Source organism: Rhinoraja longicauda, chromosome 38 (assembly GCF_053455715.1).
Source record: "Rhinoraja longicauda isolate Sanriku21f chromosome 38, sRhiLon1.1, whole genome shotgun sequence".
In the NCBI taxonomy this organism is placed as follows: Eukaryota; Metazoa; Chordata; class Chondrichthyes; order Rajiformes; family Arhynchobatidae; genus Rhinoraja; species Rhinoraja longicauda.
The window spans coordinates 1,733,188-1,747,854 of NC_135990.1; the positions used below are offsets into that span (position 1 = coordinate 1,733,188).

The following is a 14,667-nucleotide window of genomic DNA, read 5'->3' on the forward strand; positions in this document are numbered from 1 at the left end:
CAGCTTTTTGTGTCTCTCCGGTTTAAACCAGCATCTGCAGTTCTTTCCTGATGAATTCCTTCCGATGTTTTCAAGAGAGAGTTAGATTTAGCTCTTAGAGCTAACGGAATCAAGGGGTATGGGGGGAAGCATGAACGGGGTACTGATTGTGGATATTTATTCACAAAATGCTGGAGTAACTCAGCAGGTCAGGCAGCATCTCGGGAGAGAAGGAATGGGTGACGTTTCGGATCGAGACCCTTCTTCAGATTGTGGATGGTCAGCCAGGATCATATTGAATGGCGATGCTTGAGGTGCCGAATGGCCTACTTCTGCACCTATTTTCTATGTTTCAGTGCAGCAGTTTATCTGGTCTGGAGACCAGAGTGAATGTTTCAGAGGGAGCCATACTGACCTTTTGTTTCTGCAGGGCTGTTTACTGAAGGTTTCTTTAAACACGGGACATGTGGGAGTGAGTGATGGTGATGGATGAACCCAGTCAGAGGGCAAAGCAATCAGTGAGTTTGCAGCCTGCTGGTGGGGTGTGAGAGCGTGCTGACACCATGAGCAGCAGAAAATTAAATCCCTTTTAAATGTCAGCTGGAAACTGAGCTTGTCTATTCACCGCCAGTGATCATGGTCCCAGCCTCCCATCTTGACTGCAGGGCAGGTCAGGCCAGATTAACCCCCTCCCACAACCAATGTAAGAGGGGGGCTGGGCCCACCGTCAGCTGTCAACGTTAATCGTACCCCACTCCCCACCGCCCTCTCCCCCCCTCCCCAAATCTCCACCCCCCCCCCATTCCAGCCTCCCCCCTCAGTGATCGAGCCACAGTATTTGCAAAACCACCACACCACAGCATTCACTGAAACACACACAGAAATCACGCATTATCATATCATATCATATATATACAGCCGGAAACAGGCCTTTTCGGCCCTCCAAGTCCGTGCCGCCCAGCGATCCCCGTACATTAACACTATCCTACACCCACTAGGGACAATTTTTACATTTACCCAGCATTCTCTGAATGCATTCAAGAGAGAGCTAGATAGAGCTCTTAAGGATAGCGGAGTCAGGGGGTATGGGGAGAAGGCAGGAACGGGGTACTGATTGAGAATGATCAGCATGATCACATTGAATGGCGATGCTGGCTCGAAGGGCCGAATGGCCTACTCCTGCACCTATTGTCTATTGTCAAAGACACAGAGTGCTGGAGTAACTCAGCGTGTCAGGCAGCATCTGTGGAGAACATGGATAGGTGACGTTTCACAGAGTGCTGGAGTAACTCAGCGGGTCAGGCAGCATCTGTGGAGAACATGGATAGGCGACGTTTCACTGAGACCCATTGGGTTCCTCCAGCACTTTTGTTTTTTTTGTTCAACCAACCAAGCCCAATGGTTTTGGGAAGTGGGAGGAAACCGGAGCACCCGGAGGAAACCCACGCAGTCACAGGGAGACTCCACACAGACAGTGGCGGAGGTCAGGATTGAACCAGGGCCACTGGAGCTGCTCTGTACAAGATGGCTGTGTACAAGGGGTTCCAGTGGGCGCTGCCTCTGGCCATAGTTTCAGGGGCACTGGCTCACTACAAAGAGATTGTTTTGGAAGTACTGAGGTTGGGGAAGGTGCAATCAAAATGCAAGGCAAGTCTTTGTTTAACCAGCCTGGGTGAAGCTCCTCTTGATCTAACGAGGCTGGGTAATTTGGAGGGAATGGTGCACAGTTTGATCCATTGGGAACGTTCCTACCTGTGGGACTGGTTTCTATTGGATGGGTATGAGTTCTGATGCATTGCGCTCAGTATTTTAATTACTGAGTGCTTCTAATGAGTTTTCAGTGTTAATCAAGAGCAATTCCCTCTGGAAATTATTCCCTGTGAAAGGGGCTCTGATGTGTGAAACGTCTACAGCAGAATGGTGGCTCGTGGTGATCTTGTAACTCCAGCAGGCGGTGGGTGATGGCGAGGGGGGCGGGGAGATACTTGTGTTCTTCACATCAGCCACTGTGCCTGCATTTAACTTTCAAAAGTAAATGCAATCATTTATTGCAATAATATATACAGTACAAAACAACACCAAATAAACCCACTACCATAATACAAAATCACCCAATTATCGAAACAAATATTAGCTAAAGGAATCAAAGGATGTGGGGGGGAAAGCAGATAGAGCTCTTAATGATAGCGGAGTCAGGGGGTATGGGGAGAAGGTAGGAATGGGGTACTGATTGAGAATGATCAGCCAGGATCACATTGAATGGCGGTGCTGGCTTGATGGGCCGAATGGCCTCCTCCTGCACCTATTGTGTATGTTTCTAATATTCTTATATACTATCCTTATATACCTATAACTTACATAACTGTATTACAATCCTTGTCAATGGTGCATTCCATCCACCCCCCCCCCCCCACCCCACAGTCTGTATACACACAGACAGATTTCTGTGTAAGTAGTCCATGTACACACAGTCCCCTGTACACAGTCTGCATGCACACAGACTTTCCCATGTACACACAGACACTGCCCTGTGTACAGTGAATGTATACACACAATCTTCCCCATTCTGAGAGAGTTTGTGTACACACAGGCACTGCCCCGTGTACAGAGAGTTTGTGTACACACAGGCACTGCCCTGTGTACAGAGAGTTTGTGTACACACAGGCACTGCCCCGTGTACAGAGAGTTTGTGTACACACAGGCACTGCCCTGTGTACAGGGAGTTTGTGTACACACAGGCACTGCCCTGTGTACAGAGAGTTTGTGTACACACAGGCACTGCCCCGTGTACAGGGAGTTTGTGTACACACAGGCACTGCCCTGTGTACAGAGAGTTTGTGTACACACAGGCACTGCCCCGTGTACGGAGAGTTTGTGTACACACAGGCACTGCCCCGTGTACAGAGAGTTTGTGTACACACAGGCACTGCCCCGTGTACAGAGAGTTTGTGTACACACAGGCACTGCCCTGTGTACAGAGAGTTTGTGTACACACAGGCACTGCCCCGTGTACAGAGAGTTTGTGTACACACAGGCACTGCCCCGTGTACAGAGAGTTTGTGTACACACAGGCACTGCCCTGTGTACAGAAAGTTTGTGTACACACAGGCACTGCCCCATGTACAGAGTTTGTGTACACACAGGCACTGCCCCGTGTACAGAGTTTGTGTACACACAGGCACTGCCCCGTGTACAGAGAGTTTGTGTACACACAGGCACTGCCCCATGTACAGAGTTTGTGTACACACAGGCACTGCCCCGTGTACAGAGTTTGTGTACACACAAGCACTGTGTGAATCACTGAGAGATTCTTTGTACACATATTCTTCCTTACACAGTCTTGTACATACAGGCACTGTCCCGTGTACAGAGAGATTCTGTGTACACACACCCTCCTGTACACAGTCTGTGTACACACTCTCCTACATACACAGAGAGCAGTTGAAACAAGGAACTGCGGATGCTAGTTTACAGAGGAAGACACAGAGTGCTGGAGTAACTCAGGGTCAGGCAGCATCTCTGGAGGACATGGATAGGTGACGTCTCGGGTCAGGACCCTTCTTCAGGGCGGTTTTGTAGGCAATGTCTATTTCTTGTGAAAAATAAGTCAACTAAATAAAGCCTGAGCTTAGTGGTGGTGGTTGACTGTGTTTTCCCTCCTACCTGCAGGTTGTATGAGTGGGTGTCTAGGAGCACGCGTTTCCAGATGGAGGTTGTGGGTTGTGGAGATTCTCTTGCTGTGCAGGTATCCCGGTGATCGAGGTTTGGACCCGTGCCTGGCGGCACTACCTGCAACCTCTGTGGAACGGCCGACAAACCAGTGAGGCTCACAGCCCCAGGGAGAGGCACAGGTAAGAGCACACCTAGATGGAGCTGTGGACAGAGACTGTGTGGGCTTGGTGCAGGGCTCGCAATCACGTGTGGCGGTGTGGGCCGGGTCGCCAACTGGCCCGTATTAGCCGGGACATCCCGTATTTTGGGCTAAATTGGTTTGTCCCGTACTGGACCGCCCTTGTCCCGTATTAGTAGTGTTGCCAACTTCCTCACTCCCAAAGATGGGACAAAGGGTGACGTCACCGCCCAGCGCCCCACGTGACCTCACCCAGCCAGCGGCCACGTGCTCGCGCTCCACCAATGGCGGCCGCCCGGGCCGGGAGAGAGGGAGCACGTGGCCGCTGGCTGGGTGAGGTCACGTGGGGCGCGGGGCGGTGACGTCACCCTTTGTCCTGTATTTGGGAGTGAGGAAGTTGGCAACACTGTTGTCAACATTCACCACTGCGCCTGGTGCATGTGGAGCAGACTGAGACTTGTGGATGATGAGGTGGGGCATTGTGTGCGTGCGTGTTGGTGTTACGGGGGGATGTGCTCCTTGTTGTGTTGTGTGAGTGCAGGAGAAGGCCTGTACTAGTCCTGATGCCTGACTGTGAACCTGCACAGTGTTGGCAGGATAGTCCATTATATGCCCTGACCACTGAGTGTGGACTGTGTACCACCGCCACAGCTCACCACAGCCTCAGCTCACCACCGCCTCAGCTCACCACAGCCTCAGCTCACCACCGCCTCAGCTCACCACAGCCTCAGCTCACCACCGCCTCAGCTCACCACCGCCTCAGCTCACTATGGCACAGCTCACCACAGCACAGCTCACCACCGCCTCAGCTCACTATGGCACAGCTCACCACAGCACAGCTCACCACCGCCTCAGCTCACTACGGCACAGCTCACCACAGCACAGCTCACCACAGCACAGCTCACCACAGCCTCAGCTCACCACCGCCTCAGCTCACCACCGCCTCCGCTCACCACCGCCTCAGCTCACCACCGCCTCCGCTCACCACCGCCTCCGCTCACCACCGCCTCAGCTCACCACCGCCTCCGCTCACCACCGCCTCAGCTCACCACCGTCTCAGCTCACCACAGCCTCCGCTCACCACCGCCCAGTGACAATCAGCGTAACACCCACCAGGCCCTGTCCATGACTGAGTTTATTATCCACCGTTTAATTCTAAAAGGGAGTCCCCTTGCCCAGACTGTGAAGAGAATGTGTTGTTCCAATTAACCTCCCTCCACATGCTCTCCCTCTCTCCCTCCCCCCACACGCTCTCTCCCTCTCCCTCTCCCCCCACATGCCCTCCCTCCCTCCCTCCCTCCCTCCCTCCCTCCCTCCCTCCCTCCCTCCCTCCCTCCCTCCCTCCCTCCCTCCCTCCCCTCCCTCCCCTCCCTCCCCTCCCTCCCCTCCCCTCCCCTCCCCTCCCCTCCCCTCCCCCCCCCCCCCCCCAGTTAAACTGATCACATCGGCTTCCACATGATTCACATCCCTCTGTTCCTGCACGTCCAGTCCCACACACACAGTCTTTAGAGGTCCGTGGGACGAAACCGGAGCACCCGGAGAAAGCCCAGACAGGTCACAGGGAGAAGGTACAAACTCTGTACAGACAGTACCTGTAGTCTGGATTGAACCCGGGTCTCTGGCGCGGTGAGGCAGCAACTCTACCGCTGCACCACCGTGCTGCCCTGCATGCAGAGCTGTCATGTAATGCCTGGCCTTTGTCCTCTAGAAGAGGTTACTGCCACTGGACTGAATGGGGAAACACTGGCTTATCTCCCTGCAAGAGGCCAGACCCCACGCAACAATAGACAATAGGTGCAGGAGGAGGCCATTCGGCCCTTCGAGCCAGCACCACCATTCAATGTGATCATGGCTGATCATTCTCAATCAGTACCCCGTTCCTGCCTTCTCCCCATACCCCCTGACTCCACTATCCTTAAGAGCTCTATCTAGCTCTCTCTTGAATGCATTCAGAGAATTGGCCTCCACTGCCTTCTGAGGCAGAGAATTCCACAGATTCACAACTCTCTGACTGAAAAAGTTTTTCCTCATCTCAGTTCTAAATGGCCTACCCCTTATTCTTAAACTGTGGCCCCTTGTTCTGGACTCCCCCAACATTGGGAACATGTTTCTTGCCTCTAACGTGTCCAACCCCTTAATAATCTTATACGTTTCGATAAGATCTCCTCTCATCCTTCTAAATTCCAGTGTATACAAGCCTAGTCGATCCAGTCTTTCAACATACGACAGTCCCGCCATTCCGGGAATTAACCTAGTAAACCTACGCTGCACGCCCTCAATAGCAAGAATATCCTTCCTCAAATTTGGAGACCAAAACTGCACACAGTACTCAGGTGCGGTCTCACTAGGGCCCTGTACAACTGCAGAAGGACCTCTTTGCTCCTATACTCAACTCCTCTTGTTATGAAGGCCAACATTCCATTGGCTTTCTTCACTGCCTGCTGTACCCGCATGCTTCCTTTCAGTGACTGATGCACTAGGACACCCAGATCAAGTTGAACGTCCCCTGTTCCTAACTTGACACCATTCAGATAATACTCTGCCTTCCTATTCTTACCTCCAAAGTGGATAACCTCACACTTATCCACATTAAACTGCATCTGCCAAGCATCCGCCCACTCACACAACCTGTCCAAGTCACCCTGCAACCTCAAATATGACCGTTGACCACGTTCATCCCTCCCACCCTCCTCCTGTCTGCCATCCACACTGTTTATTTTGTATTTTACTCTTTGTTTTTCTTTCCAGCTGCTAATTCCATGATCAATAATTGTGTCGGACCTCACTGATCACAGAATTAGCAGCAGGGAAGAGAACACAGCCTGGGGCTGTTCCCAGGTAGTGAGAGGCAGATAGACCAGAGATGCTGAGCAGAGTAGCAGGGAAAACACTGTACATGCTGGTAGACAAAATGCTGGAGTAACTCAGCGGGTCAGGCAGCATCTCGGGAGAGAAGGAATGGGTGATGTTTCGGGTCGAGACCCTTCTTCGGCCGTGAGCTGAGCAGACCGGCTCAATGGAGGCTGGGCAATGAAGGAGACACGTCTCCACAGGTCACTCCCAACTGCTAGAGTCCAGCATGTGAGTAAAGAGTTCCTGTCGGATGGAGTTAGCCCGCTGCTTGGCAGCGATGAGGTGCAATACAAACAGAACCCTTGCAGGAGGGAACTGCAGAACTGCCGGTCGGTATACCGCAAAGAAGCGCACCAAATGCTGGAGTAACTCAGCGGGTCAGGCAGCATCTCGGGAGAGAAGGGATGGGGGATATGTGAGGAAGGAACTGAAGGGGTCTGAAGAAGGGTCTCGACCCAAAACATCACCCATTCCTTCTCTCCAGAGATGCTGCCTGACCCGCTGAGTTACTCCAGCTCTTTGTGTCTATGAATGGGTGACATTTTGGGCCAAGACCTTTCTTTGGAGTCAGGGGAGAGGGAACCGTGACGTGGGCGGAGATAAGGAGCTTGTGGAGAGGAGCTCTCTGCCGAGGGTACCCTGGTCGTGCGTTACGTGTTGAAGTCCTGCGTTACGTGCTGATCCTGCGTTACGTGCTGGTCCTGCGTCACGTGTTGGAGTCCTGCGTTACGTGCTGGCGTCCTGTGTTACCTGCTGGTCTACTATTGTTTCTGGTCACCGCTGCTCCGGTGTGCTGTCGATGGCAGTGCCACTGAATGTAAAGGAGTTTGGTTGAACTATTGTTGGCGATGGGCCTTCTGAGTCATAGAGTGATACAGCACGGAAACAGGCCCTTCAGCCCAACTTGTCCATGCCGGCCAACATGCCCCATCTACACTAGTCCCACCTGCCTCTGTTTGGCCCATGTCCCTCCAAACCTGTCCTATCCATGTACAACACCTGTCCAAATGTTTCAACAACATTGCGATGGTACGTGCAGGTGCACAGTACTTGCCAGGATGACCCATGACTGAATGTTGTCTGCACCTTGCTACCTGTGCACCTGGGCCGTGGCATTTGGTGAGTGGGTGGGTGTATAACCAGCGAACAGGTCCCCACCTCTGACCCACTGGTGGACAGCGAGCCATCGATGAAGGGGCTGAGTGGTGGGTCCAGGACCCAGCTACCACAAGCAGTGTCCCCTGACAGCATTGCTGCCTGTTCCAGGAGCCCATCCACAAAGACCAAGTCCCACGGCCTGGCTGGATGGGGACTTGCCACAACCAGAGAGCAGTGCTGAACTATCTACTTACCTCATTGGTGACCCTCGGACTATCCTTGATCAGACTTTGCTGGCTTTACCTTGCACTAAACGTTATTCCCTTATCATGTAATGGCTCGAATGTAATCATGTTTTCAAGAGAGGGTTAGGCATAGCTCTTTGGGCTAACAGTATCAAGGGATGTGGGGAGAAAGCAGGAACGGGGTACTGATTCTGGATGATCAGCCGTGATCATATTGAATGGCGGTACTGGCTCGAAGGGCCGAATGGCCTCCTCCTGCACCTATTGTCTGTGTTTCTATGTGTTGCCTTTCTGCTGACTGCATAGCACGTAACAAAAGCTTTTCAGGGGGGCGTGTCAAATGCTTGGCTGAGTAGACATAACTTTTCAGCACTCCCGAAAATAAAGCCCTAAACTGCCAAAAAAGGACGTACTACAGGAAATCAAGTACTTTAAATCTAAAAGTATACAGAACGTACTGATGCCTTGCATCAAGAGGATGGAAGATGCCTTCCAAAAAGAGGAATACAACTGCCACAGAAGCAAAGAAATCCAGCAAAGGAATCAGGAAAGAAAATCGAAGGTAGGCCTACAGGCCAGATGGAACAGGGGCCTAGATTTTGTGAGCCCTCAGCAGGCGGAGAGTCTGGGGAGGGCTCCGGTGCGAAGCTGGAGTCTACTACTCCCAGGAAGCGCTCTTCGACTGGGGGCGAAACACAACGGAGTCTTCGCGAGCTAACAAGAGGGCGCACTGTTCGCCGAGAGGTTGCTGAAGTCGTGTCTGAAGCCGCGGCCTTGGACACGAGTGAGGATGAGGGAACGGGAGGCCTCATTAGCAGTGATAGTGGATACGAGGAAGAAGGAAATCAAGAAGATACAGAGACTAACTTTAAAACGACGTTGGAAGAAATTATTAACAGGCTTAAGAAAATTGAAGGAGATAACAAATTGATGAAAAATGAAGTGAAAGTACTTAGGAAGGACACCAATGGGAATCCATAAGACTTTGAAAAAAATGGAGGAGAATTTTCAAACAGATAGAGTTGATGATATACAAATGGAACATGAAATATTAAAATGTACAGTGGAAAAAAATGAAGACAGTATTACAGCAGCAGCAATTGAAAGCAAAAAGATGGCGGAGAAGTTTGACGCTTTGGAAAATTATAACAGGAGAAAAATTGTTAAAATTGTTGGTTTGCCAGAGGGAGTGGAGGGGGAAGACCCAATCAATTTTTTCCAAGATTGGATAGTGACTTGTCTGGGAATATATAAACAAGGTGTGATGGAAATAGAACGAGCACACAGGGCTCTAAGACCGAAACCTTTGGCTAATCAAAAGCCAAGATCTGTTTTAATTAAATTCCTAAGATACCAAGATCGAGAATTGGTTCTGAAGTCAGTCGGGAATAACATAAGAGAGGGTAACCAATAGAGCATGAAGGTACTCAAATAATTTTCTACCCAGACATCAGTAATGCCTTGTTGAGCAGAAAAAGAGAATTTAATAATGTAAAAAATACTTTATGGAAGAAAGGTACGGTAGCGCAGCGGTAGAGTTGCTGCTTTACAGCGAATGCAGCGCCGGAGACTCAGGTTCGATCCTGACTACGGGTGCTGCACTGTAAGGAGTTTGTACGTTCTCCCCGTGACCTGCGTGGGTTTTCTCCGAGATCTTCGGTTTCCTCCCACACTCCAAAGACGTACAGGTATGTAGGTTAATTGGCTGGGTAAATGTAAAAATTGTCCCTAGTGGGTGTAGGATAGTGTTAATGTACGGGGATCACTGGGCGGCACGGACTTGGAGGGCCGAAAAGGCCTGTTTCCGGCCGTAGATATATGATATGATATGATGATAAGTTCACTTTACTGCACCCGGCTACTTTGAAGATTACGACCAACCCTGGAGAAAATTAAAATTTCAAAGACTTTGTCCAAGCACAAGATTTTGCTGAAGAATTGCCATGGAGAAAAGCTCAAGAAGATTCAATGAATGATTATTAACTCTATTATCAGTTTCAACAATTTTGATATTTTTGACACTGTGTTTGAATCTTTGCTCAAAGTTGACAAGAATTAACAATATAAAACCAAGATAAGATAATTAATGGTTGAAACCCACTTCCTAATGTATTCTATTAATAAGATCTGTATACTATAGAGGGGACTAATTGGATTAAGGATTGTTAATTTTCAGAAGTACTTGATATATCGGGGGGGGGTTGGAGAATGTGGATGCTCCACCATAAATCATGGGCACGTGTGGTGTGGACCACACCTCGTATAATAGAGGGGGGTATACCGCGGCACGGTAGCGCAGCGGTAGAGTTGCTGCTTTACAGCGAATGCAGCGCCGGAGACTCAGGTTCGATCCTGACTACGGGTGCTGCACTGTAAGGAGTTTGTACGTTCTCCCCGTGACCTGCGTGGGTTTTCTCCGAGATCTTCGGTTTCCTCCCACACTCCAAAGACGTACAGGTATGTAGGTTAATTGGCTGGGTAAATGTAAAAATTGTCCCTAGTGGGTGTAGGATAGTGTTAATGTACGGGGATCGCTGGGCGGCACGGACTTGGAGGGCCGAAAAGGCCTGTTTCCGGCTGTATATATATGATATGATAATGTTGTTAATCTCCTATTTATTAACAACATTAGAGGGAGGGCTTACTTTTCTTTCTTTCTTTCTTTCTTCTTCCTCTTTTTCCTCTTTTTTCTAACTGGGGGGTGGTGGGGAGGGGGGTTGTGGGTGGGGAGATAATACAGAACAATACATGTATAATCGGATTTATAATGTAGGTATCATTGGGTACTATGAGTCGTAACATGTATGTGCTTTGTTAAAATTTTAAAAAGCTTTTCACTGTACCTCGGCACACGTGACAATAAGCTACGCTGAATTTGCAAATGATGGTAGTGGAAGGAAAATGAATAAGTTGGAGCCTCTTCCCATCACGACCTCTTGCCCACTCGTGCGCAGGGTGAAGGCAGGCGCTGGGTAATTGGTTCAGTGAGGTAAAGTGGCCATAATGGAGCATGGCCTCTCTGATGGAGCCGTGTGTGTGTGTGTGTGTGTGTGCGTGTGTTTACAACTGTTTAATAAGCAATGTTTCTTTGTTCCCCGTGCCGCACAATCACACACTCACGCTGGTAATCTGCAGCTAATTATAGATACAGACGGCAAATGATCAGGTAATTGAACAAAATAAACCCCTCGCCAGTGAAGGAGGAGCGGGGATTTGTCAGCAGGAGGTGGGGCAGATTATGGAGGTTGGACAGTCATCACGTTTATCACAGTCAGTCAGTTAGCACGGCCTGGCTTGGGAAATGCTGCACTGCCACAGGGAGGGGAGGGAGAGGGGAGGGAGAGAGGGGGAGGGAGAGAGGGGGAGGGGAGAGGGGAGGGAGAGAGAGGGGAGGGGAGAAAGGGGAGGGAGAGGGGAGGGAGAGAGAGGGGGGGGAGAGAGAGGGAGAGAGAGAGGGGGGGGAGAGTGAGAGGGAGTGGGAGGGAGAGAGGGGGAGGGAGAGAGGGGGGAGGAGAGAGAGGAGGGGGAGAGAGAGGAGGAGGGAGGGAGGGGGAGGAGAGAGGGGAGGGAGAGAGAGAGGGGGAGAGTGGGAGAGAGAGAGGGGGGGAGAGAGGGGGAGAGAGAGGAGGAGAGGGGGAGAGAGACAGAGAGAGACAGAGAGGGGGGAGTTAGAGGGGGTGTGGGATAGGGAGGGAGTGAGGGAGGGAGAGACAGAGAGAGAGAGGGGGGAGAGAGAGAGAGGGAGAGAGAGGGAGAGAGAGGAGAGAGAGAGGGGAGAGAGAGAGGGGAGAGAGAGAGAGGGACTGAGAGAGAGAGAGACAGAGAGAGAGAGAGAGACTGAGAGAGAGAGAGAGACTGAGAGAGACTGGGTACTCTGGTCCAGCAGTGCCCAGTGGACATCAGGCCCCAGAGCTTCACCAGGGAGCGGAGCTGAGGCAAAGAGCTGAGCCATGATGATTGTTGCACAGAGGGCAGTCACAAGACAAAGGACCGGGTGGGTCAGACAGCAGGAGGGTGGTGGATACAGGGAGGTTGGGAAGGCGATTCCAAACGGACTGACCTGCTCTTAGATGTTAAACCAAGGTCCTTGCTGCTCCCCCATCATGCCTCAGAAGCTGAGTAGCAGTGGCCCCCCGCATGGAGCTGGACAGCACGGAAACAGGCCCTTCGGCCCATCATGTCCATGCCAACCACCTTGTTGGGTTAGTCCCATTTCCTAGACCATGTATCTGTCCAAATGTAATTTATAATTTGAATCTCTCAATCGCATCCACTTCCACAGCTCCCTCTGAAAGCTCATTCCAGACACGGACTATCCTCTGTGAAACCTTGCCCCTGAGGTCAGCCTTAAATACCACCCCTCTCACTTTAACCTATGTCCTCCAGAGGGTGGGGGGGGGGGGAGGGGAGGGGAGGGGGGGGGCGTCAGTGTCAGGGCGCGTGTGTGTCTGGGTATGTGTGTGTGTGTGAGTGTGTGTCTGAGTGTGTGTGGGCATGTGAGTGTGTGTGAGTCTGAGTTTGTGTGTGCATTGTGTGTGTGTGCCTGTGTGTGTGTGTGTGTCTGTGTGTGTGTGGTTGCAGTTAGGGGGTGAGTGTGTGTGTGTGGTTGCAGTTAGGGTGTGTGTCTGTGTGTGTGTCTGTGTGTGTCTGTGTGAGGGGGGTGGGTTGTGTCTGTGTGTGTGTGTGTGTCTGTGTGTGTGTGTGTCTGTGTGAGGGGGGTGGGTTGTGTCTGTGTGTGTCTGTGAGGGGGGTGGGTTGTGTCTGTGTGTGTCTCTGTGTGAGGGGGTGGGTTGTGTCTGTGTGTCTGTGTGAGGGGGGTGGGTTGTGTGTGTGTGTGTCTGTGTGAGGGGGGTGGGTTGCGTCTGTGTGTGTGTGAGGGGGGTGGGTTGTGTGTGTGTCTGTGTGTGTGTGTCTGTGTGAGGGGGGTGGGTTGTGTGTGTGTGTCTGTGTGAGGGGGGTGGGTTGTGTGTGTGTGTCTGTGTGAGGGGGGTGGGTTGTGTGTGTGTGAGGGGGTGGGTTGTGTGTCTGTGTGAGGGGGTGGGTTGTGTGTGTGTGTCTGTGTGAGGGGGGTGGGTTGTGTGTGTGTGTGTGTGTGAGGGGGTGGGTTGTGTGTCTGTGTGAGGGGGGTGGGTTGTGTGTGTGTGTGTGTGTCTGTGTGAGTGTGTGTGTGTGTGTGTGTGTGTGTGTGAGGTTGTGCCGCGATGTTTCAGCTGCTGCTGCAAGCAGGGACACGACTAAAAATATATCTCCTGCCTCGATGATTCCCACCATCTGTGACATCCTTTCATGCTGAGAAACACTCTGCACGTTTGCAACAAATGAAATGCAATCTGCTTCCAGAAGCAAATAGGTGGTACGTTTTCAAAGGAGGAAATTATTTGTTAAAAAGAAATTATTTTAAAAGTGGACGTATGCGAGGACAACGGCAGGTGTGAGAGTGGCTGTGCACACAACACACACGCACACACAGGCACACACTCACACACACACAGGCACACACACACACACACACACACACACACACACAGGCACACACGCACACACACACACACCACACACACACACACACACACACCACACACACACACACCACACACCACACACACACACACACACACACACACACACACACACACACACACACACACACACACACACACACACACCACACACACACACACACACCACACACACACACACACACACACACACACCACACACACACACACACACACACACACACACACACACACACACACCACACACACACACACACACACACCACACACCACACACACACACACACACACACCACACACCACACAACACACACACACACCACACACCACACACACACACACACACACACACACACACCACACACACACCACACACACACACACACACACACACACACACAGGTGGGAGTGCCGCACTGTGGGAGGGGGGGTGGGGGTGACGGAGGGGTGGGGGTGGGGGTGGGGGTGAGAGATTTATTCAATTACTTATTTTTAAAATTAATTTATTAGATTATTTTTAATTGCTTTGCTCCTCTCTGGGGATTTGAACCCTGGTCTCTGGATCACTGGTGCTGTGGGCTGGCTGCTGTTCCAGTCACTTCCCCACTGTACCCCACTGGTGTTGGTAGGGACTGGTCCACTATGCTGTTGATGCAGTTACAGTGGGCACAGGGAACAGAATAACATGGGCTCTGGAAAAGCAACATCAACACAGAAGTTCCTGATGTGTACGGGCGTTAACGATTACAGGGAGAGGGCCGGAGAATGGGGTCCAGGGCGAAATATAGATCAGCCATGATTGAATGTGTAGGAAGGAACTGCAGGTGCGGGTTTAAACCAATGTCAGAGTGAGACCCTGTGCAAATTGGAGGAACAGAAGATAGACATTAAATGCTGGAGCAACTCATCGGGACAGGCAGCATCTCTGGAGAGGAGGAATGGGGGACGTTTCAGCTCGAGACCCTTCTTCAGAAAGGATGGGGGGAGGGAGAGGAAGAGAGGGAATGGGACAGTCTGAAGAAGGGTCTCGACCCGAAACGTCACCCATTCCCTCTCTCCAGAGATGCTGCCTGCCCCGCTGAGTTACCCCAGCTTCATCCATGATTGAATGGTGGGGTAGACT

At 51.4% G+C, this 14,667-nt stretch overlaps 1 long non-coding RNA gene across 3 annotated transcripts in view; it reads left to right on the plus strand.

Annotated features, from left to right (window-relative positions):
- LOC144610949 (uncharacterized) overlaps positions 1-14,667 on the plus strand; it is a 218,034-nt gene that overhangs the window by 136,316 nt on the left and 67,051 nt on the right. For all 3 annotated transcript variants that reach the window (XR_013549463.1, XR_013549462.1, XR_013549461.1), the window contains one exon: positions 3,649-3,830. This is a non-coding gene — a long non-coding RNA (uncharacterized LOC144610949). The remainder of the gene's footprint in view (positions 1-3,648; positions 3,831-14,667) is intronic.